Source organism: Notamacropus eugenii, chromosome 1 (genome assembly GCF_028372415.1).
Source record: "Notamacropus eugenii isolate mMacEug1 chromosome 1, mMacEug1.pri_v2, whole genome shotgun sequence".
In the NCBI taxonomy this organism is placed as follows: domain Eukaryota; kingdom Metazoa; phylum Chordata; class Mammalia; order Diprotodontia; family Macropodidae; genus Notamacropus; species Notamacropus eugenii.
The window spans coordinates 96,954,157-96,977,632 of NC_092872.1; the positions used below are offsets into that span (position 1 = coordinate 96,954,157).

General features: G+C 39.0%; 1 protein-coding gene across 5 annotated transcripts in view; it reads left to right on the top strand.

Annotated features, from left to right (window-relative positions):
- The first annotated feature begins 1,885 nt into the window (after window positions 1-1,885).
- Window positions 1,886-23,476, top strand: part of LPAR1 (lysophosphatidic acid receptor 1) — a 151,236-nt gene continuing 129,645 nt past the window's right edge. The window contains exons 1-2 of one of the 5 annotated variants that reach the window (XM_072610525.1): window positions 1,892-2,446; window positions 22,034-22,140. The gene's annotated coding sequence lies outside the window, so the exon portion shown is untranslated. Of the gene's footprint in view, window positions 2,447-3,100; window positions 3,228-22,033; window positions 22,141-23,476 lie in introns of those variants that run through there. The other 4 variants (XM_072610534.1, XM_072610553.1, XM_072610515.1 and 1 more) reach the window with 4 other exon arrangements.

The window sequence follows — 23,476 nt, forward strand, 5'->3', positions numbered from 1 at the left end:
ATGGTTTGATAGGGATCAGGTGACCTGAGAGTCCAGGCTCAGTCATTAACTAGTTCTGTAACTTTGAGCAAATTCTTTCACTGATCTTGGTTTCAGTTTTCTTTTCAGTATTATGGATATTATAATACCTAAACTAAAAAGCAGTTTGTGAACATCGTTTTCATTGGGTAATTTTAGAAATTACCTCATTTATGAATGAGAAAATGGAAACTCAAAGCAGTTAAACAATTTGCCCAATGTCAGACATCTAGTTAGTGGTTTAGCTGGAACTTGAGCATCCTGACTTACATTTTCTAGTCTTCTCTAACGGTTGTTGAGTGGATCATTTGAGGTTCCATGGATCACTATATATGTAGTGCATATCTACTACGTACTAGTCCCTATACTAGGGACATAAAGACAAAAAAAAGTGGAGTCCTTGCCCTCAAAAGAGCTTACAGAGGATCTTAATAATAGGTAATACATAATACCCAGCTGCTTTATAAATATCTCATTTGATTTTCATAACCACCCTGGGAAATCAGTGCTATTATTACCCTTATTTTGAAGATGGAGAAACTGAGGCAAATAGTGGTCAAGTGTCCAGAGTCATATAGCTAAGGTCAAATTAGTTATCAAGGTCAAATAGCTATCTGAGGCTACATTCGAACTCAGGTCTTTTTGACTCTCTGTTTGGTACTTCCAGTACGCCATCTAGCTCTCCTGGTCTCAAACATCTCTGGGACCTAGAAGGGAAAACATGTAGTCCCACCCTTCTCCCCTCCATTTTCCCCAAGAGGAAATGAGAGTCCAGGGAACTTAAATAAATTGCACGAAGTCATCAAGGCAGTATTTGAACTTAAACCCTCCGATTCCAGATTCAGCGCTGTATCCATTAGATAATACTATTTTCCTAGTGATATTTTCCCTATGAAAAGGATGGCAATCCATTTCTCTCCTCCTTAATTTGTATTGCTAAAATGGTTGAGGACTGTTAGTTTAAGAAACGGGAATGTTATTTATAATTATTAATTTGGGGAAAGTGTGTGTGAAGGGGACAGGGAGTCTCTCCACACAGTCCTCGTCTGTGGACCCTATTCGGGTTCTAAAAGCAAAATAGCCACAGAATGACTTGGAAAAAAAGGGACTCTATTTTTCTCTTTGTTGTTAATCGCTACCTTCAGGTAAATAGGTAAATATTATATTAGGAGAGCTTCCCTCTCCAAGTCTTCTGGGCAGTCTGGTTTGTTCCCTGACTCTAGCTCTACCTCCTGGAAACTTACTGCAAGAGGTAAAATTAGGAGACGTGGGGTGGGGTGGGGTGGCTAGGCGGGGATGGCTAGGCTCCCGACTTCTTCAGCTTGGAAGAGAAGGCAGACAGTCCATTGGTAAGGCCACGGAGAGCTTCCCCAAATCACTGCGGGGAAGAGGACGGGGCAGGGGGGAGGTGAGGAGGATTTGGGAATCTCTCGAGTTTATCTAAGGAATCGGGGCCGGCCGTCTAGGAAGTTGTATTTAAATGAATGTGCTGAATAAAGCAAAAAAAGAAAGGGAGGGCAGGAATAACGGATAACTGAGATACTGAAAGTTTACTGAGTTCTGCAGGGAAGTGCAGGGCGTCTCAGCGAATGAATGAAAGAAAGAGAGAGAGAGAGAAAGAGAGAGAGAGAGAGAGAGAGAGAGAGAGAGAGAGAGAGAGAGAGAGAGAGAGAGAGAGAGAGAGAGAGAGAGAGAGAGAGAGAGAGAGAGAGAGAGAGAGAGAGAGATGGAAGGGGAAGTGGGGTGTGGTGCTATAGCGGGGTGGCTGGGGGTGCGGGAGGGATAAACAGCAGCTCAGAGCCAGGAGGAAAAAAAGGAGGAGGAGGAAGGAGTCCGAACTCTGCACGCCTCCTCCTTGTCTCCTCCCATCTTCTCTTTTCCACTCCACCCCAGTGGAGCAGCCACGGCGGCTGGAGAGACTCCCCAGCGCCGCTCTACTTCACTGCCCTTAGCGCGGCCGAAGGGTGGGAGGCTAAGCGAAGGCGCTCGGTCCTCCTCTAGCTCCTGGTCCTCCCCGCCCCCAAGCATCAGCTCTGCCCCTCCGACCGGCACGCCTGGCGCCCGCACCCTCACTAGGTGTGCAAGCTTAGCTCCCGCTCCCTGCTTCCCCGCCTCCTTCTGTCCCGAGGAGTCTGGTCTCTCTCTGAGTCCACAGGAGGTGGGGCGCCAGGGTATGGTGTTCGCTTGGGCGCCCGGGGCTTCTGGCAGCCGCCCGGACCTGTGACTGGGGCCAGTGGAACCGGCTGGAGGCGGGGAGGGAGGCCGAGGGGGGAGTGGTGCTGGAGATCGAGGGAGAGACCCAAGGCGGCCGGCCGGAGGACAGGGAAAGCTGGAGGAGAGGCTGGAAGAGGGAACGGGACCGTGGGGGTACGGGAGCAGCTGGACCGGCGCTAAGAGGGAGGAAGAAGGACGTCTCCCAAAGGCACAGGTAAGGGGTCCGAGAAGCTGGAGATGGGGGAAACCGGGGAGGAGGATACGATGATGGGCAAGTGAGGGGCTCAGCGCTTTCTCAGTTTGAAAGCCCAAAGGACCTTTCCAGTCTCCCAAAACTTTTTTGGAATCCCTTTCTTGCAGCCACTCCACGAGGTCCCCTCCACCCCCCAGCGCTGAATTCGGGTATTCTGGCTGTGGTAGTTTGCCGCGGGCACAACTGGATTCCAAGTTTTGGTCTTGTAGCCTCAGGACAGCTTTGCTGAGCGCTGAGAGGAAAGTTTCTACAGTGTCTGGGGGCGCTAGCTCCCGCGCTGTCTGCACCCGGAGGCTACGGTTCATAGTATGGACCTATGCGGTTAGGGGGACTGTGGACTGGGCAGGGGTTTATTACTGGGGTTATTTTCCTCCCCCTCTGGGCTGGGGGAAACGAAAGACAAACACCTGGGAACCGGTGCTGCTGGGGGCGGGGTGGGGGAAGGGAAACATTTCTGCGCTGCTTTTACCGCTGTGGACACGTCGGTAGCTACTGATTACTTAGGCGCTTGGGGGAGGGGGTCTGGGATGGGAGTAGGGTGTGTGTGGGGGGAGTATGAGGCAAGAGGGAGGGGCAAAGGAAAAAAAAGAGAGGGGTGGTTTTACTCTCCTAAATCCTGTCATTCGAGGATTGGGATCCGGAGGAGTTGGGTGCTAATGCAGCTTTTTAAAATGGATAACCCTTAGCCGCTCCTGTCTCCGGGATGGCTGTGGTAATTCCAAGGAAACTGATCGCATACAGTGTGAGTGTCCCAGTCCTGGTAGTGTGGATGGAATTTACACCCTCCCCCGCCCCCATCAGGATTCCTCTTACTAACTCAAACCACACTAGACGTATTTAGTTTGTAAGGACTGGAAAGTAGGAAGGAAACTTTTGTTTGGGTCACTGGTTTTGAAATGTGGATTCTTGTTGCTAGATTTTCCTAAGGATGATTTGAAGTTGGTTCTTTGTTTTTTGTTGGACGAAATATAGTGAAGGCATCCTGGACTTGACTACTTCCATCCTAATTTAGGTGGTGTTTATGAAGACGGCTTCAGCCTTTAAAGATAACCCTTTGAGGGCCTACAGTGTACTCATCTTTTGTCTCTTGCCATCTTTTCCCTACCTCTTCAGGTTAGAAATGCTCTCAGGATTTCTTTTCTCTTGGATGAATGCCTCTTTTTCTGATTTCATTTACTTTTCAATTCTCTTTCTCTCTCTCCCTCTCCAAATGGACACTTAAAAGAATCTTATTACTTTATTCCACCTAGTCTTTGTCTGCCCATCCATGATGTTAAGACATGTAATTTAGACCCTAGACTTCTGTTTGGCTGACGTCTTTGTCCCCTGGAAAGAAATATAATTATTTTAAGAAGGTGTGATCTTGTCTGGCAGAAGTAATCACCAGTAAAGAGGATATCTGTTAAAGTTGTCATGGTTGCCTGGACCATTACATAAATTAGCTTAGGCATCCTTGGTTTTTATTATTTAAACTGGAATGGGAATTCTGATTATTTTATTCTGCATTTTTCTTTTCAGCCTTGGTAGGCAAGGAAATTGAATGGATGCTAGTTGTGTTAAGTAAATATATACTCCATTAATTTCTTGCAACTTTTATTTTTAAAACATGAATAAAAACTAGAGTTCAGGAAGAGAAAACAATTAGGTGTAGCAGAAAAATTATTGGATTGCAAGACAGGAGATTGGTTCCAGGTCTGTTTCTTTAAACTAACTAGCTCTATGATCTTGATCTAGTCATATAACTTGCCAGGGTCTCAGTTTATTAGTTTGTAAAAGGTGGCAGTTGGACTAAATTAAAAAAATGCTATTATTATTCCCATTTTACAGTTAAGGAAACTGAGGCAAATTGGAGTGAGTGATTTACCCACATGATCTCCAGGCTCTAAAAGAATAAAATAGATGGTTACTCCAATGTTAAATAGATAAGAAGTAGGAAACAGAAGGAGAAAAGTTAGGGGATAAGAGGGCATCTGAAAAGGAAGGTCAACTCACAGAAGGAAGTAATAACTGGATGGAGGAAAGGGAACTTAACTTCCTATGTCTTTCCTTTTTCCTTCTTTTCTCTCATGAGAACATCTGTAATACAATTGTTATTTTCCCCTTCAGAATGGTCTGTCTTCATTTTCTTTAATATCTGACCACTACCATTCTTGAAACTGATGTTCTGTTTGTTGAGTTGACCTTACTGTTGATAGGATCTACCCAATTCACCATGTATATAGTAGAACTGCTAATGCTTCCAGAGGCTGCTCAGGCTGTATATCAGTATGCAGTAAAGTGTGCATTATTGTTATTAGTATATATATATTAATGCTATCTCAGTAATAATAATTCACATTTATACAGTGCTTCACAGCTTACAAAAGAATTTCTTCACAGCTCCTTGAGATAGATAGTCCAACTGTCATCCTCCTTTTACAGATGAAGAAACTGACACTCAGCTTAAGTAACTTGTTTTGTAACATGACTGCTAAGTAGGGAGGAGGGGGAAGTCAAGGATTTGAACTCAGAGCTTCTAACTCCAAATTTGATTCTTCATTACAGCCTAATAACATCACATCATTATTAAGAAATAATATCAGGGGAAGCTCAGTGAATTGAGTACTGGTCCTGGAGTTGGGAGGACCTGAGTTCAACTCCATCTCTTAGACTATTCTTCCCTTAACTGTAATGTGGGGATAATAGAATGCTTGGCCTTGAGTCAGAAAGATTCATCTTCCTGAATTCAAATCTGGCCTCACTTACCAGCTGTGTCACCCTGAGCAAGTCACTTAACCTCAATTGCCTCAAAAAAAAAAAAAAAAAAGAAAAGAAAAGAAAGAAAGAAAAAGAAAGAAGGAAAGAAAATCAGAGACTGTTGATTTTGAGTGGCAACCCTTCCAAGAAAGTTCATTTTGAGAATCTCTCTAAATGCAATATCATTGTTATGGACTTTGAGTTTTCTAGCTATGCCATAAACTTTTCACCGTTTAAATAGGGGAAGACTCAAGGGAACCTGGCTCAACTGTTGTTAGACTGAGCTACTGGAAAAACATAAAGAGAAAAAAAATCACACTTGCTAAGTTGGTTTGCTACATTGTGACATTCATTCTGAAATTGGCCAATTTCAGGGCTAAGAATCATATTTCAGCTTGGCAGGGGAAACTGCGTGCCAGGCTGAGTAATACTGTATCATTAGAACTGTGCTTTTGAGTTTCAGTAAGACAGGACTGTTGAACTTTAGTTATGGGTACAAGGTTTTTTTTAATATATCACTAATGTTATACAGCCTATTTTTCTTTGTCTTTTGATTTTAAAAATGAATATCCACATTTACATCAGGAAAGTGCTGTGTGGACTGCTGCATATAGCCTAAACTGACCGCAAATATTAGCTCCTGTGTGACTCCCAAATGGGATATTTTGTGGTCCAGGCTCTCTTATTGTTTAGGTACTTATCTACAAATATCATTTAACCAAAAGAAACAAAGTTATTATTTAACTGTCTACAGGGAGCTGTTGCGGACAGTTGAAAGGTAGTTGGTGAGAGAGGGGAAACAATATGCCGCAATTAACTACTTTGGGAGAAGAATAAATATTTCAATTTAAGTCCTAAAGACTCTTGGGGAGAAGCCTCTCCTTTTTTTGGAGGATGCAGTTTGGAAATGTGTAAGAATGAAATGTAGATGGATGATGTATTATTTGGTAGCCTGTATCTAGCCCGTGTCTGCTCCTTTCCTTTAAAGTGTGGTGCTTTTCTGGACTTTTGAGACATTAGAGATTTTATTAGTAGAGGGGCAAAGGGTTTTTTGTGATGTCATTCAGACTTGGTGAGACAGTATGGTGGAGTAGTTTAAAAGATACTGTATGAAAATGCTACGAGTAAAGAAAAGTGCCTAATTACTGGGAGGGCATCTCCTGTAGCTTTAATTTGAAATGACTATTTTGGTATTTGGGAAGTTTGGAAATTTTTTGATTGGTTTTGGTGTTTTGGGCACATGAAGAAGTTAGAGCATATAGGAAGGACATTTCAAAATGTTTAAAGTTAAAGAGAAAACTTCCAAGGTTCCATGAAGAACACTGGGTACCTCAGACAGGCAGATGGTAATTGGCAAATTCTGCAAAATCCCTTATTCAACTCAGTGAATATGAACCTCTTCTTGAAACTCATACTCATTACTCAAACTCATACTCATTAAAATAATGTTTCTTTAAGCTGATCGTTTTTGGGGAATGGATGGTGGGGCAGATAGGAGGTGATAGGTGTGGGAAGAAGGGAGGAATTGGGCAACATTGCTGCACTGGTTTGCTTTCTTAGATGCCTATCTCTACCTCTCAGATACAGAGAATTTCTAACAGTGGATGATATTCTAGGAGTTCACATTATTGCTATTTGTCCTTTGTTCCCCAAGAAGACTGTGATGTCAGGAAAGTGATGCCATGACTTGGAAATGAATTGGATTTATATGAAGGAGGGCTGTGCAAAGTCATCAGCCCAGAGCCATTGGGTCCAGTGGCAAGTTCATGTTATTTGTCATATAATGCTTCATCAACAAGGATGGGACAAGTATCACTCGCTTTTGCATATAAACTGATCTGATCATATTTTCTCATTCTGATGTCTATTGAGACCAATTTAAAAAAATCTTTAAACAAGTAGAATAACTAATTCCAAGATATGAGATTGTCCTCTCATTACAATTAGATTGTTACTACTAGCCTTTTTGTTTTGTTTTGGGGAAAGAACATGAGACTCTTTGTCTTTTACATATTTTTGAATGGAGTAGTCCTGAATCTCTTCCTTCCTTCCTTCCTTCCTTCCTTCCTTCCTTCCTTCCTTCCTTCCTTCCTTCCTTCCTTCCTTCCTTCCTTCCTTTTTCCCCTTCCTCCTTCCTTTTAGAAAGGAGAGTGTAGGGTATTTTGTTTCAGGAGACTAATTTCAAAGTAGTACTAATTAATAACATTCCTTAGAATTTCACTGTATTTCCCGTATGATTCTTTGGTCAAAAATATAGGAAAATGGTAAAAATAATGAAAAGGTTGTATATGTCATACTTAACTTCTGCCTGCCTCAGTTTCCTCAACTGTAAAATGAACTTAATAATAGCACACCTTCCAATGTTGTTGCAAAGATCAAATGAGATAATTGTAAATAAACAGGGGCAGTAAGATGTAATGGTTCCTACCTCACAGGATTATTATGAGGATCAAATTAGTTAATACTTGTAAAAAGGTATTTGGGAAATTTTTGTCCAAAGAAATATAATATATGTAAAAATAAACATTCATTGAAAATATGCATGAATTTTTCAAGATAGAATGTAAGCTCGTTTCATTTTTATCTTTGTACCCCAGTAGCTAGCACAGTACCTGGCACATAGTAGGTCCTTAATAAAGATTCTTTGATTGATTGGATAAAGCAATTCAATTCAAAGTCAAAGGTCTAAAATTCAACAATATTCTCCCAAAGTAAAAAGAACTGTGATTTCCATTTCAAGGGATTTAGCTTTTATTTTTCTTGGTTTATCTTTCTACTGCTAAAAAAGAAAGCTATGGGATGCCAGGAGAGTGTCACAGCTTCAGTTCAGTGCTAAAACAAACATATGCATAAGGCTGAAAAAGAAAGCAGACTTGTTAGGTTTTAAATAGTGAGAAGGAAAATGATTAAAAGTAGTGTCTTCAAAAAGAAAGAAAAAGAGATTGATGAATAAATTGGCAAAAGTTATTCTAGGCTTGGGCAGTGTGAGTTCCTGGTTTGTAGTTACTGGTCCCAGAAGAGAAGAGGTTAACACATACTATCCATTGTTTATAGTCATCTTACAGACTACTAGGGCATCTGAAAGACCCATGGTTGTTATAAGTAAAGTTAACTAGGGGAAGGGAAAAAGCATTTGCCAAGTTTGAGTGCCCACTTTGGCACTGTGCTACCTAAGTGCTTCATGGTTATCTCATTTGATCTTTACAGCAGCATTGTAAGGTGTGCTATTATTAATTTCATTTTACAGTTGAAGAAACTGAGGCAGGCAGAAGTTAAATGACTTGTCCTGGATCACACAGCTAGTAAGTGTCTGAGATTGGATTTGAACTCATGTTTTCCTGACTCTAAACTCAACACTCTACCCAAGGAACCCCTTGGCTGCTTCTGCCTTGCTAGCAAAGCATGTTGGAGAAAGGCAAAAGGCATTATGAACGTATGGCTGGTCATGTAGGGGGACGGATAAATGATGAGCTTAGCATAGTGCCTTCCACATAGTTGGCACATAATGATTGCTAGTTGACTGACTAATGTACCAGAGGTATTGAAAGTACCAGAGAAAAGTCTCTAGATAGACTCTCCATGGAGGATTTATAGAAAGATATGGTTGAGAATGACCCTGAATGAGAAGAAGTGAATGAGTGATTCATACCAGTGGAGGAGTATACCTAAGAGGTATCAATAGATGTTAAGTTCTGAATCTTAAACCACAAATGTGAATGTTCTATTTTTAGTTTCTTGGTTGATTTCCTTTTTTTCTGTTCTTCCTACTTCCTTCCCTTATTTATTTGAGGCAAGTCTACTTTGCTGCATATTGTTTCTCATCGTCCGGGTTTCATTTAGAGTCCCATCCTCCATGGCACATAGAAAATGCTTATGAAATGTTTGTTGACTTTCCTCAGATTGCACACTTCTTGGCAGGGACTGTCTTTTACCATTTTTTTTTGTATCTCTAGGACTTAGCACGGTGCCTGACATATTATAGATACTTAATGAATGTTTATTGGCTGGTCTACTGCCAGTCCAAAAATTTGTTTAGAATTTATATGTAGCCTAAATTAAATATTCTGGAACTGATTTGCGAATGAGAATTATAGAGAGAGACGTGATGTGATAATTTATTCAGGGGTCAGATAATATGATGTGAGTCTCTTTTTTCAGTTTTGAAGCTTGGGCCAGTGAATTATACCTCACCTTTCACATCTGGAAAAATCCAAATAACAAAAACTGCCTGCGAGCTTTTTATTCTGATTAGCAAGTTTAAGTTTCTTGAGATTCCTTCAAACATGCCAATATGTCCCTTGAATTCCTTGACTCAAGGTAGTATGTTTTCTTCTTCTAAATGCTTCTAATTCTCCTAATAAAATAAATTCTTCTAAATGAAATGTCCTTTCATTTTTTTCTCTCACAGCAGTGTTTATGAGGTAGATAGAGGAAGGTACTTTATCAACTTCCTTTTACAGAAATTAATGTTTTTGGGACAGCGAGGTGGTACTAGGTGTTACAACCAGTATAGAGCACTAGTCCTGGAGTCAGGAGGACCTGGGTTCAAAGTCAGCCTTAGATGCAACACTTACTAGTTGTGTGACCCTGGGCAAGTTACTTAACCCCAGTTGTCTCACGCACACAAAAAACAATGTTTTTATAAGATTCAGCCAGTCAGTGAATGAGATGGGAGAATATCCATGGTCTTCCTTATTTCCATTCAACATTTCTACATATATTGTTAACTTAGACTTTCAACTGGTTACCTAACTTAACTTTTGACATTCACCTGTATCAAATATGTGGCACTCTAGTAGGTTATAATTTGTGTTTGCATTTTTGTATTCGGTTTACAGGGAATTTTCTAGGTTATCCTTGTGTGTTAGGTGCAGGAATCAGGATTGTTCAGTCAGCATTCCGGAGCATAACAGCAAGATTTCTTTTGCTATTTTTTGATGGGAGAAACTTTATCCTGTCTTTGAGTGACTCCTTGGATGAGAAGATCTAAGCTCCATGCTGTCATGGGCAAGCATACTTAATTCTGGATTATTACAATGTGCTACTTAGTATGGACCCTCAATAACAATTCATTTTTGTTGTGCTCTGGTTTCTCTTACTTCAGGGATGTGAATGAATTGTAAAACTCCTCAACCAGAAAAGTAAGGAGATTATTTTCCCCCTTATTTGTTGCTTTTTTTTCAGAGGGGGCTGGTGAGCCACCTCCAGGGGGAAGCAGGTTTTGAAGAGAGCAGGACCTGCCTGATGTGCCCGGCTCATCTATTGTTACTGCTTCTTCAACCCACCTTCCTCAAGCAAAAACCCTTGTCAGGGTGATTTGAGTGTCTGACCAGGGAACAAGAAAACAATTTCCAGCTGTGTTGAAAAATGATAAATAGCATCATAGAAAGTGTTACTTATACAAATATCCTACATCATCTGGGGCTGAGTTAAGGGGAGGGAAGTTCCAAATCTTGTCATGCATCTGTGATCCTTTTGTTAAGGTGAAAAAACGGTGTGTATGGGGGGGCATCTGGGAAAGCTAGAAAGGAGGGTTGCTGAAAGTTACTCATTATAGTTAGAACTTTTTTCTTCTTGCAGTGGTGGGAGATGAGAGTTCTTCCTGAAAGCTCATTCCTCATTTGATAAAGATTACTCATTATTCGTTAGTGAACCAGATGAATGTTAGTTCAAAGGACAAGACTGTCCATTGAAATAACAGCCCCAGTTCGTCATACTATAAGTGATCAGAAAGAGGGACATACATTTTCATGATATGAAAATATCTTTTCATTTATTGGGTATGTAGTAATGTAGCTTATAAATGAGAGGTCTATTTAATTTTATATCTGAAGAGAAAAAGAGTGACAGATTTAAAAAAACATTTCCCCAAGATTCCTGAGTATTCAAAAATAAGTTTCTGGGCTCTAATTCACAGATATTGCTTTTTTTCAATGAGGTTTTAACCCAGTGATATAACTATCATTTCAGTTATTTTTTTAAACCTTTGTGTAGATTATTAAACTTGAATTTCATTCATTTAGTCAGCCAGATCCCCATTATATACTCCGTCTTGCCTCTGTAATGAGGTGATGCTGAGGGATGGCTAGTATTAAGGATCTACTTTATGATAAATATCACATGATCAATCTCCAAGAACTTATTTAATCCCTACTATGTGCCAGGTGGCATACTAAGCAGTATAGCTACAAAGACAAAAATGAAATGGGTCCCTGACATGAAGGAGCATACATTCTACGGGAGTTCACATCATATACACACATATGTCTATGAATGGTGAAGCACTGGCATTTTAGGGAATTAGGAAAGGCCTATGTAGGATATAGAAACTAAAGAGTTAGATGTGATAAGAGAATACATACCAGACACAGAACAGAATTCAAAGGCATGGAATGTTTAGTATAAGGAACAAGAAGCAAGACAGTTTGGCTGGGAAATTGGGGTATGTTTTTAAAAACAGATTATGATATAGTAAAGGAGAGAACAATTCTGGAAAGGTATACTGTAGCCAGGCAGCTAGGTGACACAGTGGATAGAGCACTGGGTTTGGAATCAGGAAGACTCATCTTTGTGAGTTTAAATCCAGCCTCAGACATATTAGCCGTGTGACCCTGGGCAAGTCACTTAATCTTGTTTGCCTCAGTTCCTCATCTGTAAAATGAGCTGGAGAGGGAAATGGCAAACCAATCCAGTATCTTTCCCAAGAAAACTCCAAAAGGGATCACGAAGAGTTGGACAAAACTGAACAACAACAAACAGATTGTAGCCACTTATCGTTCTAGTCACCCTAGGCTTGAAACCTAGCTGTTATCCTCACGTAGCCAGCCTTTGCCAAGTCCTTTCTTTCCTACCTTCACAGAATCTCCATATATATATTCCCTTCTCTCATCTGACATAGCTGATTTGCTAGTGCAGACCCTCATCACTTCTTTCCTGGAATATAGTAAGAGTTTTTTTATTGGTCTCCCTGCCTCATCTCTCCCTACTCCAGTTCATTTCCCACTCATCTGTAAAAGTGATCTTCATAAAGTACAGATTTTACCATGTCACTCCTCTACTCAATAAACTCCAATGGCTCCCTACTTCCTCATCAAATTTAAAAATCTTCTCTGGCTTTCAAAGTCCTTCACAACCTGGTCCTTTCCAACCTTTGTAGTCTTCTTATACTTTATTCCAAACCCCTCCACCTACTCTACTCTTATTTCCCCTCCACACAATCTACAATCTCATGTCATGGAATATAGAATCTGTGCTGTTCCTTGAACAGGATATTCCATTTCCATCTATTCTCCATGCTCAGAATTCTCTCCTTCCTCTTCTCTGCCTCCTGGCTTCCTTGAACTCTCTGTTCAAGACTTACCTTCTTCCTGTCAACTTCCACTCTGCTTTGGGCTGGAGATTTGTTTCACTCCATCATTTTGTGGGTTCTACAGCTCTAGAATTTGTTTGGAATAATTTTTTACTGATATTTGGAGGGGTTTGGGGGAGAGTTCAAGCAAGTCCCTGCTTTTACTCCACCATCTTGACTCCATCCTACAAAACCTCATCTTTTTCAAGAAGCTTCTCCTGGCCCCCCACAATGTTAGTACCTTTTCTCTGTTGATTTTCTCCCCTTTCTCATATATATATATATATATATATGTATATATATACATATATATATATCATAATTGTATATAGAGTTGCTTCCCCATTATTAGGTGGTGAACCTCTTGAGGGCAGGGATAATTTTTTTTTTTTTGCATTTTTTTTGTATCCCTAGCTCTTAGCAAAATGGCAGGCACATAGTAGGTGTTTGTTGACTTTTTAAACAGTCCCCCAAGATTAAAAAAATTGTTCACTTAGAGCCAAAGCTTGAGGTATTGTCTATTCAAAGTCATATAGCCTTGGCTTAAACTTATCTATGTACGTGTTGTACCTTCTTAGTAGATTAAACACAATGAAGCCAAGGAATTTGTCATTTTTGTCTGCATCCTCACTATCTTGCACATAGTAGATGCCTAATATATTTCTGTTGTTGAATTGAATTAAGTTCATTTGTTGGATACATTTACCAAGTATTTGAGTTTCACTCGTGCCATAGCACTGGATGTGATATTCTATTACTTTTCTCTAGGGAGAGAAGACATGTAGCCAACATGAGGGAATATTTAGCCAAATGCAGGCCCTCAAAGCTGACAGATAGTCCAGCTTGGAGAGATTTTTACATATTTGATCATCTCCGTAAATTGAAGATTGAATCTGGAGAAGTGTAGTCATTTTAGAGGCATTCTCTTGAGCGGGACAGGGCAGCTAGATGACTCGGTAGATAGAGCACTGGGACTGGAGTCAGGAACACTTGAGTTCAGATTTGACTTCAGACACACTTAGATCGTGGCCAACCTTGTTTGCATCAGTTTCCTCATTTTAAAAATGAGCTAGAAAAGAACATGGTAAACTACTCCAATGTCTTTGCTAAGAAAACCCCAAATGGGTTCACAAAGAGTTGATAGGACTGAAATGACTGAAAAAAACCCAACTTGGTGGGGCAGCATGGTACAAGTATAGAGTGCTGGACTTGCTATCAGGAAGGCTTAAGAATACTGTTTCAGATACAAGTTGGGGTAAATTTTGGCAAGTCTCTTAATCTGTCTTAGCTTCAGTTCCTCCACTCAGAGATAAGGAGGTTTAACTCAGCAGCTTTTATGAGTTCCTTTCTTGTTCTGCCTTACCTGGTTTTTCTTAATGTGATAATTCATTAGCTGCCAGGATTCAGAAAATCATTTGTCTAAATTTCAAATTTGCCATTGCTTATTATTCTTATTTCTTCCCTCTTTTTTTATAGTGAGCTAATTTTTTTTCTTCAGTGTGTTGGATGTGTGGCATTGTACAGGAGTAAAAAACAGAAAACACTTAACGAATTCTAGTTTGTCATAGGCAGTCTCATGTAACTGACCTTATACATCCTTCAAAATAAGGAAGTTGCTGGCTCAGAGTGAAATGCTGCAATTCATAGCTGTCATCATTAAAAAAAAAACCCATTTATGAAGTATCTGATTGGGCATAATGCATGTGATCTCTTAAGAAAACTATATAGACCTAGTTCATGCATATTCATGTGAACATATAGGGCAAATAACCAGGAAAGTAAAATATTAAACTGACATGTATAGGCAGAGAAGCTCTTACATCATATATAGTAGAATTAGGTGTGGGAGATAAGAAACAAATGTGAGTACTTCTGAGCGGGGTGGAGATTGGGGAAGTTATCAGGGAAGTCCTTGGTCTAGACTGGGCAGGGCAGGCCATTTTTCTGCCATACCCCAAACTCTTTGGTTTAAAGGGAACAGTAAAATTGAAAGACTATGGGCTTTCGAGTCAGAGGACCTGGGTTCAGATGTCACTTCTATGTGACATTAGGCTAGTCATTTAATTTCTCTGTGCTGAGTTTCTCCAACTGGAAAATGAGGAGGTTGGCCAGTGTAACTCTTAAGGTCCTTTATAGCTCTACGTCTCTGATCTTATTTAAGTACAAGAAACTAAGGGTGGAGGAGGGTTTTTTGGGGGGGAGTATTTTGAATTTTTCTGTTCTAACTTTGGCTAAAAATCTGAAATCTCTCTAAAATTGTCAGCCCACATTGTGTGCCCATTAGGGAGGGTTACAGTTGGCGTTTTTTTTGTGTATGGTTTATTGGCTTCTTTGGGTATGCCTTAAGAGATAGTTGGGTAGATGTCTGAATATAGAATTTTTCTCTCTTTTTTCTTTTCAGCTCCTATTCACTCAGAATAAATCACACAGAATGGAAAGGATGCTTTTTGGATATGGTCATGAAGCAGTGATACAGTATATAAGACAATACGTGTTACAAAATATTCAGGAGAATGCTGTTTTGCCCCAAATTATGCATGACCCTTGGTTAGCTTAGCTGTACAGTTTAGCAGTTGTATGTGCTATAATAAGGGACTGGAGAACTGATTGCTTGTGTGGCTGGCTGTGAGCTCTCTGATAAGTGAGAATAGACTGGAGATTGGGGTTGGTAAGCAAATATTTGGGAAAAGCCCATTAGTTTTTCGTTTGGTCACTGACACGCCGCTTGTGTTATTGTGAAATCATTACTGTGCCACATAGACTCTTCACATTTTCTCAAACCACGTGCAAAGAAGCTGACACTGCTTTTAGTAAAGTTATTGTAGCTTTTATTTCCAACTTTGCTTCTAACTTGAATCTTAAAATAATAATCCTCGTTTAACTTAGAGAACTCATATCAGCAATTTATGCGAAAATAGCAGAATTAAAAAGAAAACCATTTTTATTTATCTTTTTGGAGTTACCACCTTTTTTTCCTTTGGTCCTGGCCTTCCCATTGTGGAAGAGCCCTCCACCAGAGCAGTAGAGCTTTATGATTTATGGTTTTTGAGAGCTTACTACCTGGAGCATGCCCATGCTCGTACAACCAGTATAAGTCAGAAGCAGAAGTAGAATCCAGTCCTTTGTGATTTCAAGGCCAATCCATGGACTGTACCATGTGGCTTTTCATAGGCTCATATATGAGGTTTTTTTTTCTTAAAACAAAACAGAAAAAGATTTAAAGCTTATACTTTGTTAGCAAGACATTACCAGCTGAGATTATTTGCTCTTTTAAATTCAGTGGAGATGAAAAAAATATTGTTAGCCAAGGATATTGATGACTTTGGCAAAATCTGTGGCATCGAAGACAGAGTTGTAGAAGACCCAGTTTTTCCTGGAGCTCGCTGAACTGTGGGTACATTTATATTCAGATTAGAAAGGCAGGCCAGAGAAATCATTTAAAAGACTGGCTCTTCTTTGCCAACTAAAATGAACTTGAGTATGAATTCATGTAGGATGACATGAGGGATACTTTCTACTGGCAGCTTTTGCTTCTTTCCATTGTGTTAAAATAGTTGAAAATCTTTTTCTTAATTTTTATGTTAATTTCCGGAGTCTTTGCATGGTGTTAATTTTCCTTTTCTTTTATGTTTATAAAATGGAGATATTTGGATTAGGTGAGATTATTTTAATATTTTTGACATTCTCCTTTAATTTCTTGAAGTTTTTGTTATTATTGAGCCAAAAAAAGTTCCTTTGCCAAATCAGGTATGTTCCCCTCTGTGTGTGTATTTTGGTCCCGCTTCATCAGCTTTGTCCCCTCCCTCATTTTTCTGTTGACTCTCTTCCCCTAGGGCTGACCAGAGATCAAAGGTGAAATGTTATTTCTGGGTCACTGCTTTCCATTTGATAATTTTGTCTTTTTGTTTGTTGTGTTGAGGGGTTGTTGGGGGAGCTGCTGAAATCCAGCCAATCAGCAGTTTCTTCTTACTGTCCTCTGATTGTAAATGCTTTTCAGACTACAGTACCTGTGGAATTCCTCAAATGCACAGTTCGTTACATCCACACTTGGCAAAAGGCAGTTAAATTCCATGTGGAAGTTAATGATCATCTGCTTGAGACTCCTATAACGACTACTTCTGAGACTGGAAGGGCCAGTTGTAGAAGGAAGGGGAGTTGGTATTCTATTTAAGATAAGTGTAATTGAATTCATATTTCTACCACATGACTCAGGTCAGTAGAAAGTTATATTAGGATTTTACATTTGTAATTTAGGGTTTGTCCTTTTTAGTTGTGGATTTTTTTGGGGGGGCCTGGCTTTTTGAGAACTTGGTTTTGTGGTAGAATTCTTCCTACGTACTGAACAACTACGGCTTGGTGGAAATGGAAAAGGCAATCTAATCTTTTTTAATAAGCCCCTCTACCTCCAACCACCAAAAAATAAAAATAAAACTCACTTGAAAGAATTGTATCAATCTCCTGAGGTATTAAGATTTGTTTGTTCTGCCACCAATGGGTAGAGAAAGGGAGATGTGTAATTGTGGTCTCTTTTATGGAGTATTTTATTTTTAATCTAAGCAAATATGGAAATTAAGATTCCCTTGCTTCCAGTTTCAGTAGGGGTAACGTTTTAAACCTTGACAGGGCTTTCTGCTCACCATGGAAACCTTCACAGTTCAAATGCAGACAATGGGGTTTCCAAGCATTAGGTCAATCGCTAATCTATGGTGCTTTATTTCCCTGATCACAATTGTATTTTTAATAGAAAGAGATGGTTATAAAATTATCTAGCTCCCATCCCATTCTCTCCCCTCTTAGTCCCCAAATCCAGATACTGTTGTTGAGTTTTTCTTTCTGTTGTATATCTTTTGGGGGTGAGGTTAGATACTTATAATTATTTGATTTTTAAAATTGATACCTTTTTAATGTCATATACATACATGCATATATGTGTGTAGGTATATATATATGTGTGTGTGTGTTTATCTATCTCCACCCTCTCCTCTTTTACCTCATGATCCACTGCCTGTGACAGAGATTTAAGATGGAAAAATCCAACTTTAATTTTGTCATGCTACTTCTTAGTTTTATATCTTAATAGACAGGAGGGAGAAATATTTGATTTTCATTAAGGGTTTGTTTAATTTATATGATGATGGATTCAGAGGTGAAAATCATTCAGTCCAATGCCTTTATTTTACAGATAGGAAACTGAACCTCAAAGAGGCGAAGTTCTTTGTTCAAAGACACACATGTGGAAAGTATCTAAGCCAAGATTTGAACCCAGATTCTTTGGCATAAAATCCAGCATCATTTCAACTGTACCATGCTGCGCCCTCCTCCCCCCATTTCTTTCTCAAGGATGTGACTGCCACTTACATAATTTGGCTCTGCTTCCACTGACATCACCAATTAGCACCACATAGAGCAAGTTACTTCATCTCTGTGCTTGCGTGTTCATGGGGATAACAGACGCTTTCTTATTTCACTGAGTTATGAAAGGATAAACCACAAATATAGAGAACATGTGTTCCTTGCATTATAGAGAAATGCGAAGATATTATAGAAATGCAGTTCAGTTGGAGAAACTTTATTTTGATCGTGATCTATTTCATCTATACCTCAGTCTAAATTTTTAATAATAATTTAATTTAAAAATTTCTGCTTTGTATAAAAAGTCAAATCACACAAATCATGGTTGCATATTTCATGAGAATAGGAAAAGACCATTAGGTCTTTTTTTGATATACAGGTAATATACCTGATAGATGCTAAGATTTTATTGCATCCCTTTTAGAATTTCTTATTTATAGTTGTACCAATTCTCGTAGTATTAACTCTGGAATGCTATACAACAAACCCTCGTAAGAGGAAAAGAAAGATGCTTTGTGAGTGGAAAAAACATTGGCTTTGGAGGTGAAGAATCTAGATTCAAATCCTGCCTCTGATTCTTACCACTTAGGTAACTTTGGTAAGTAGCCTCCTCGTGACTCAGTTTCCTCAACTGTAAAGTGAAATGGTTATACTAGATATGAAATTCCTTGTAGCTCTGGATTGATGATGCTACAAAAGACTGGTATACTCACATGGGGCAAAACAAAAGAGGATAAAAAATATATATTGCCATGATAATGACATTCAACCTGATGGGCAGCCCAGCCAATTCATATATTTATCTTGGACAAGTACTTCAAGGTACTATATGAAAGAATAAATTGGAAAACTTCCTAGTAGAATGAATATCCTTAGGAGACAGGTGGGCTCTCCATCACCAGAGGTCTTCAAGCAGAACCTTAATAATCACTTGGGGATGTATAAAGAAATGAATTTCTATTGAGTATGGATCGGATGAGGTGGCCTCTCTAAAGCAGGGATTCTTAACCTTTTTTTGTGCCATGGACCTCTCTGGTGACCTGGAAAAGTCTGTGACTCCTTTCTCAGAATGTTTTTTATATAAATAAAAGAAAGTGCATAGGATTACAAAGGAAACCAATTATACTGAAACATAGCTTTTACAACATTAAAAAAGATTCACAGGTCCCCTGAAATTTGAACCTCACATTCAGGACCACTGCTCTAAGGTCTCTTCTCCCACTGAGGTTTTATGATCCTATGATATGGGCAAAAAACTGTCCTGAGGAGTAATAGGGAGATAGAATCTGGGAAATTATTTTTTGCTTTCCATTATCCTAAAATGTTGCTGCAAAAGTTGCTGTTGCAGTTTATTTTTTTGATAGCATCACTCTTTTGGTGATGCATTGTGCCTGTGGATTATGGAACACCATGGTCTCTTAAGACAAAATGACATCCCACAGAACAGTAGAAAGACACATGATGGGCATAAGTAGAGGCACCATGTCACCAGATGACGACCTTGAATGAGAAGTAGCATTAGAAACTTCACTGGGAATATTTATTTTCCAAAAAGTAGTTGGACTGGCCACATAGCAAGAATAAGTGATAACTGGTAACACCTGAGTGGTACATTTATAAACCTGAAATTGTCAAAGAACAAGAAAAAGATTACCTCCGTACATAATTCATAGGCAAATATGGACAAGAACAACTTAGGAAGAGAAAGCATTGTAGAATTGTGAGCTGCATTTATAGAAAGAACTCTAGGCCAAAGGCCCATCAGTAGTATCAGTAATTTTCATGTTTATCTGAAAAATGTTTGCCTGGAGATATAGCTTATCTCTCAATGACTTCTTCATTAGGATCTTGCTGGATAAAGAAACTATTTCAGCTATTCCTTTGTACTGCTGGTACGACTACCTTCAGAGGGAGATTATTTATTTATTATTATTTATTGATTCGAATTGTTATTTATTAATTCAAACTTGTTATGTTATTTGTTAGAGTGGCTAGGTTGGCACAATAGATAGAGTGCCATACCTGGAGTCAGGAAAACTCATCTTCTTGAGTTCAAATCTGGTCTCAGATACTTATTATGTGACTCTGGGCAAGTCACTTTCTCCTGTTGGCCTCAGTTTCCTCATGTGTAAAATGAGCTGGAGAAGGAAATGGCAAACCATTCCAGTATCTTTGCAAGAAAACCCCAAATGGGGTCGCAAAGAGTCTGACACGATTGAACAACGAAAGTGTTATTTATTAATTCAAATTTTTTCCTCTTCTCTTCCTCCCACCCTCCTTTTACATACTTGTCCTCTGCATGAGGATCTACTACATATCTTTCACAATTATTCAGTTACTTGTAAAGATTCACCTTTTGCATAGATACATAAATGTATATATAAATGTGTGTATTTATGTGTATATATGTATATGTATACATTATATATATATATTATTCCCTGCTAAAATATATGAGAATAGACTTGAAAAGATATTAATATTGATACTAGAGTAAATAAACTCATAAAGAATTTCTAATTCAAGGAAAAGGGTTTTGTGTAAAGAAGTGATCACCTTTTTCTTTTATCTATTGTTCTGAATTCATTTTAACTTGACCAGCATTTATTAAAGGCTATTCATGTCATTAGGCAGAGATCTGGTAACCATCCAAGAATCATTGGCTCTTAACTCTTTCTTGAATACTGTTGACTTTTTTCATTTATTTCAGAGGGCATTGAAGATGTTGACTAAATTATCTTCTTTCCCCATCTTCATTCCCTCTCTGTTGTTTCCCTATAGCACTATCCTGTAAATGAGCTTTCCAAAATGGGTGAAAACTTCCAGTGAAGTACAGATGGGTATGAGGGTCAACACGTGGGAAAGTTCTTGTATACCAGCCAAGTACACATGGGATAATTTGATGGAGCCAAGGAGCTGGGAAAAGTAGTGTCAATCAGTTTTTTAAGTTGACCAAGAATCATTGGTTAAATTTCTTTGTGCTTAGATAACATCTACTTGTTTCTTCATGATCCATTCCTGTATAGAGGAACAGAGAAGCCACTGTAAGTGCTGATTCTCTGGGGTGGGAATACTAGATCAACATGAGAGAATAGAACGGTCCTTATAAAAATGATTCAAAGTGAACATGATGGATAGGAAGGAGGAGTAGGGGACTGGGCAGGGAGCCCTTTCACATATTCTTTGGGAGAATGCTGGCTGGCTCCATGCATTCCTAGTATGCTCTTTGCTAACACAGGAGAGCTTGTATGGTAGGTAGGTGGAGGGGAAAAAACAAAAGGAAACAGGGGAGCTCCCTGATTTATGTCTGGGTCATTCTTGATAATAGTGACAATTGGGAGTGGGAACAGAATTAGTTTCTTTCTGCATCAATTCATGATGAAGAGGAATGTGCCAGAAAAGAATTTTTTAAAAATTCAGAAAAAATGTTTAAAAATGAGACAGGAAAGAATTTTTATAGGGTTTGTTTTTGGGGGGGGGGGCAGAGCCATGTTTTTATTGGTGTGGAAATTTCCTTCACTAGAAGTTATTGTTCCTTCCAATCTAGCCAGAGATTACGATATATATTGATATATAGGTTTATACCAAGTCATTCAACTGTTAAACACTTAATGGTCTTTGTGAGTTGTTTGGTGGCATTTTGAAGTGATTTGCTAGCTTGTATTAGAGGCAAGGTTTGAACCCAGTTTTATCCAACTGCATCTCCATAAATAAATTATACTCTAGTTAATTAACATTGCATTCTGTTCCACTTAACAGAAGGAATTTGGGTGTCACCTGGGTTAAAATATGACCTGTGATGCTTAGGGTGTGTTGGTGTAGTCTAGCAGGTTTATTTAACTCTGACCTCAGTTTCCTCCTCTGCATCCCCCCCATGTAGTAGTGAAACTGACAGACTCTTGAACAGTCTAGCTATTGCTTCCCATCAGTGCTCCACTCGGCAGTCCAAGTAACCTCTTAAAGCACAGTCTGATCATCATTTCCTACTCACTGAACTTTGTAGTTTCCTACAGCCTACCTATGGGATGTAAAATCCTCTGTTGTTAAAGCCCTTCACAACCTGGCCCCTACTGACCACTCTGATTTTCACCTTAGTTCCCTCTTCATTGTAGGCTATCCAATGAGACTAGTCTTCTTGCAGTTCCTGCACAAGAACTCTGCGTTTCATTGGCTGTCCCCCGCACCTCCCCCTTTCCATTAGACTGGGAACTCCTTGAAGGTAGGGATTGATTTTGCTTTTCTTTGTATTTCCCCAAAGCTTAGCACAGGAGCCTGGCACATAGTCAGCCCTTTATAGCAACTTTTTGCCTTAACTTTAATTCATCATAGTTTTAGGATGTATTTATCTGCTTTAAAGCAACACTGCCACTTAGTAGTCTTTTCATAAGACTTCTGATATTTCAGATTAAAGACTAAATGCTTTGCTTTTGTTTAGTCTCCGAGCCCCCATTCTAGATCATTTCTTCAAACAGGCAGCACTGTGACGACTGATATCATTTTTATTTATTCTTGCCGCTTGTTGATTAAATAGTGGAACGTTTTTAATAATATCAGAACTTTTTTTTAAAAAGTGCAGCACTTACTATGTCATTAATCAGTAAAAAGGCACTTTAGTGTCATGGAGGGAAGCCTTTTTTCTTTTTAAAGAAAAAGAAATCCAGTATTGTGTATTATCAGTTTTAGAGTGAACAATAAAAACTTTGTCAGTGTTGTATCCTTATGATTATTTTATTTTACTACATAGATAAGTCACGCAGAATTTTATAACTTTCTGCCTCCTGTGGTGAGTATCTATTGGTGTGCAATATTCTTATCACATGGGGTTTATGTGTTCATTGGTTTTGCCGACTTGCTTTTCTTCTGTTTGTTTTATATAGTAATAATATCATCATTATAATTATTATTTTTAAAAGGAGGATTCCCTGGGAAGGGGAATGATATGATGACAAGATTTAAAAATACAGTAACCTGAAGAAAAATTCTGTCTGCCAGATGGTCACATGAATAGATCACATTCATAGAGTAATTGCAGCTTTTAAAATACTTTATCTCAAAGTAGCTCATTTATTCTCATAACAGTCTAATGAAATAGGAAATAGAAATAATATTAGTCCCATTTTGTGGATAGGGAAATAGATTCAGAAAGGTAAAATAATCTTGCTGAAGACAATTGTAGAATTGGCTCAACATGTACGTATGTATGTAGTCTCAAGCCAGAACTTCAGCCCCACCTTGTCTATGGTTCAGTGTACATCTAACCACTTTCAGGGTTCCTGTGAATAAGGAAATGATCCATAAGCCTCTGTAGTCCCTCAGTTGGATTGTGTAGTAATTTGTAGTGAAGAGGCAGACAGTGTTGTTCAGTGGGTAGAGATCACTCCTTGTCATCATGAAAACCCAGACTTAATTCCTGCCTTGAATACCTGCTAGCTATGTGATCAATCGCAGGAAAGTCAATTCCTGTGAATCTTTTCTTTATATGAATGAAAAAGCATTTATTAAGCACTGTATTGACATGCTACCATTTAATCAACTCTGCCCCAATCTATAGGCAT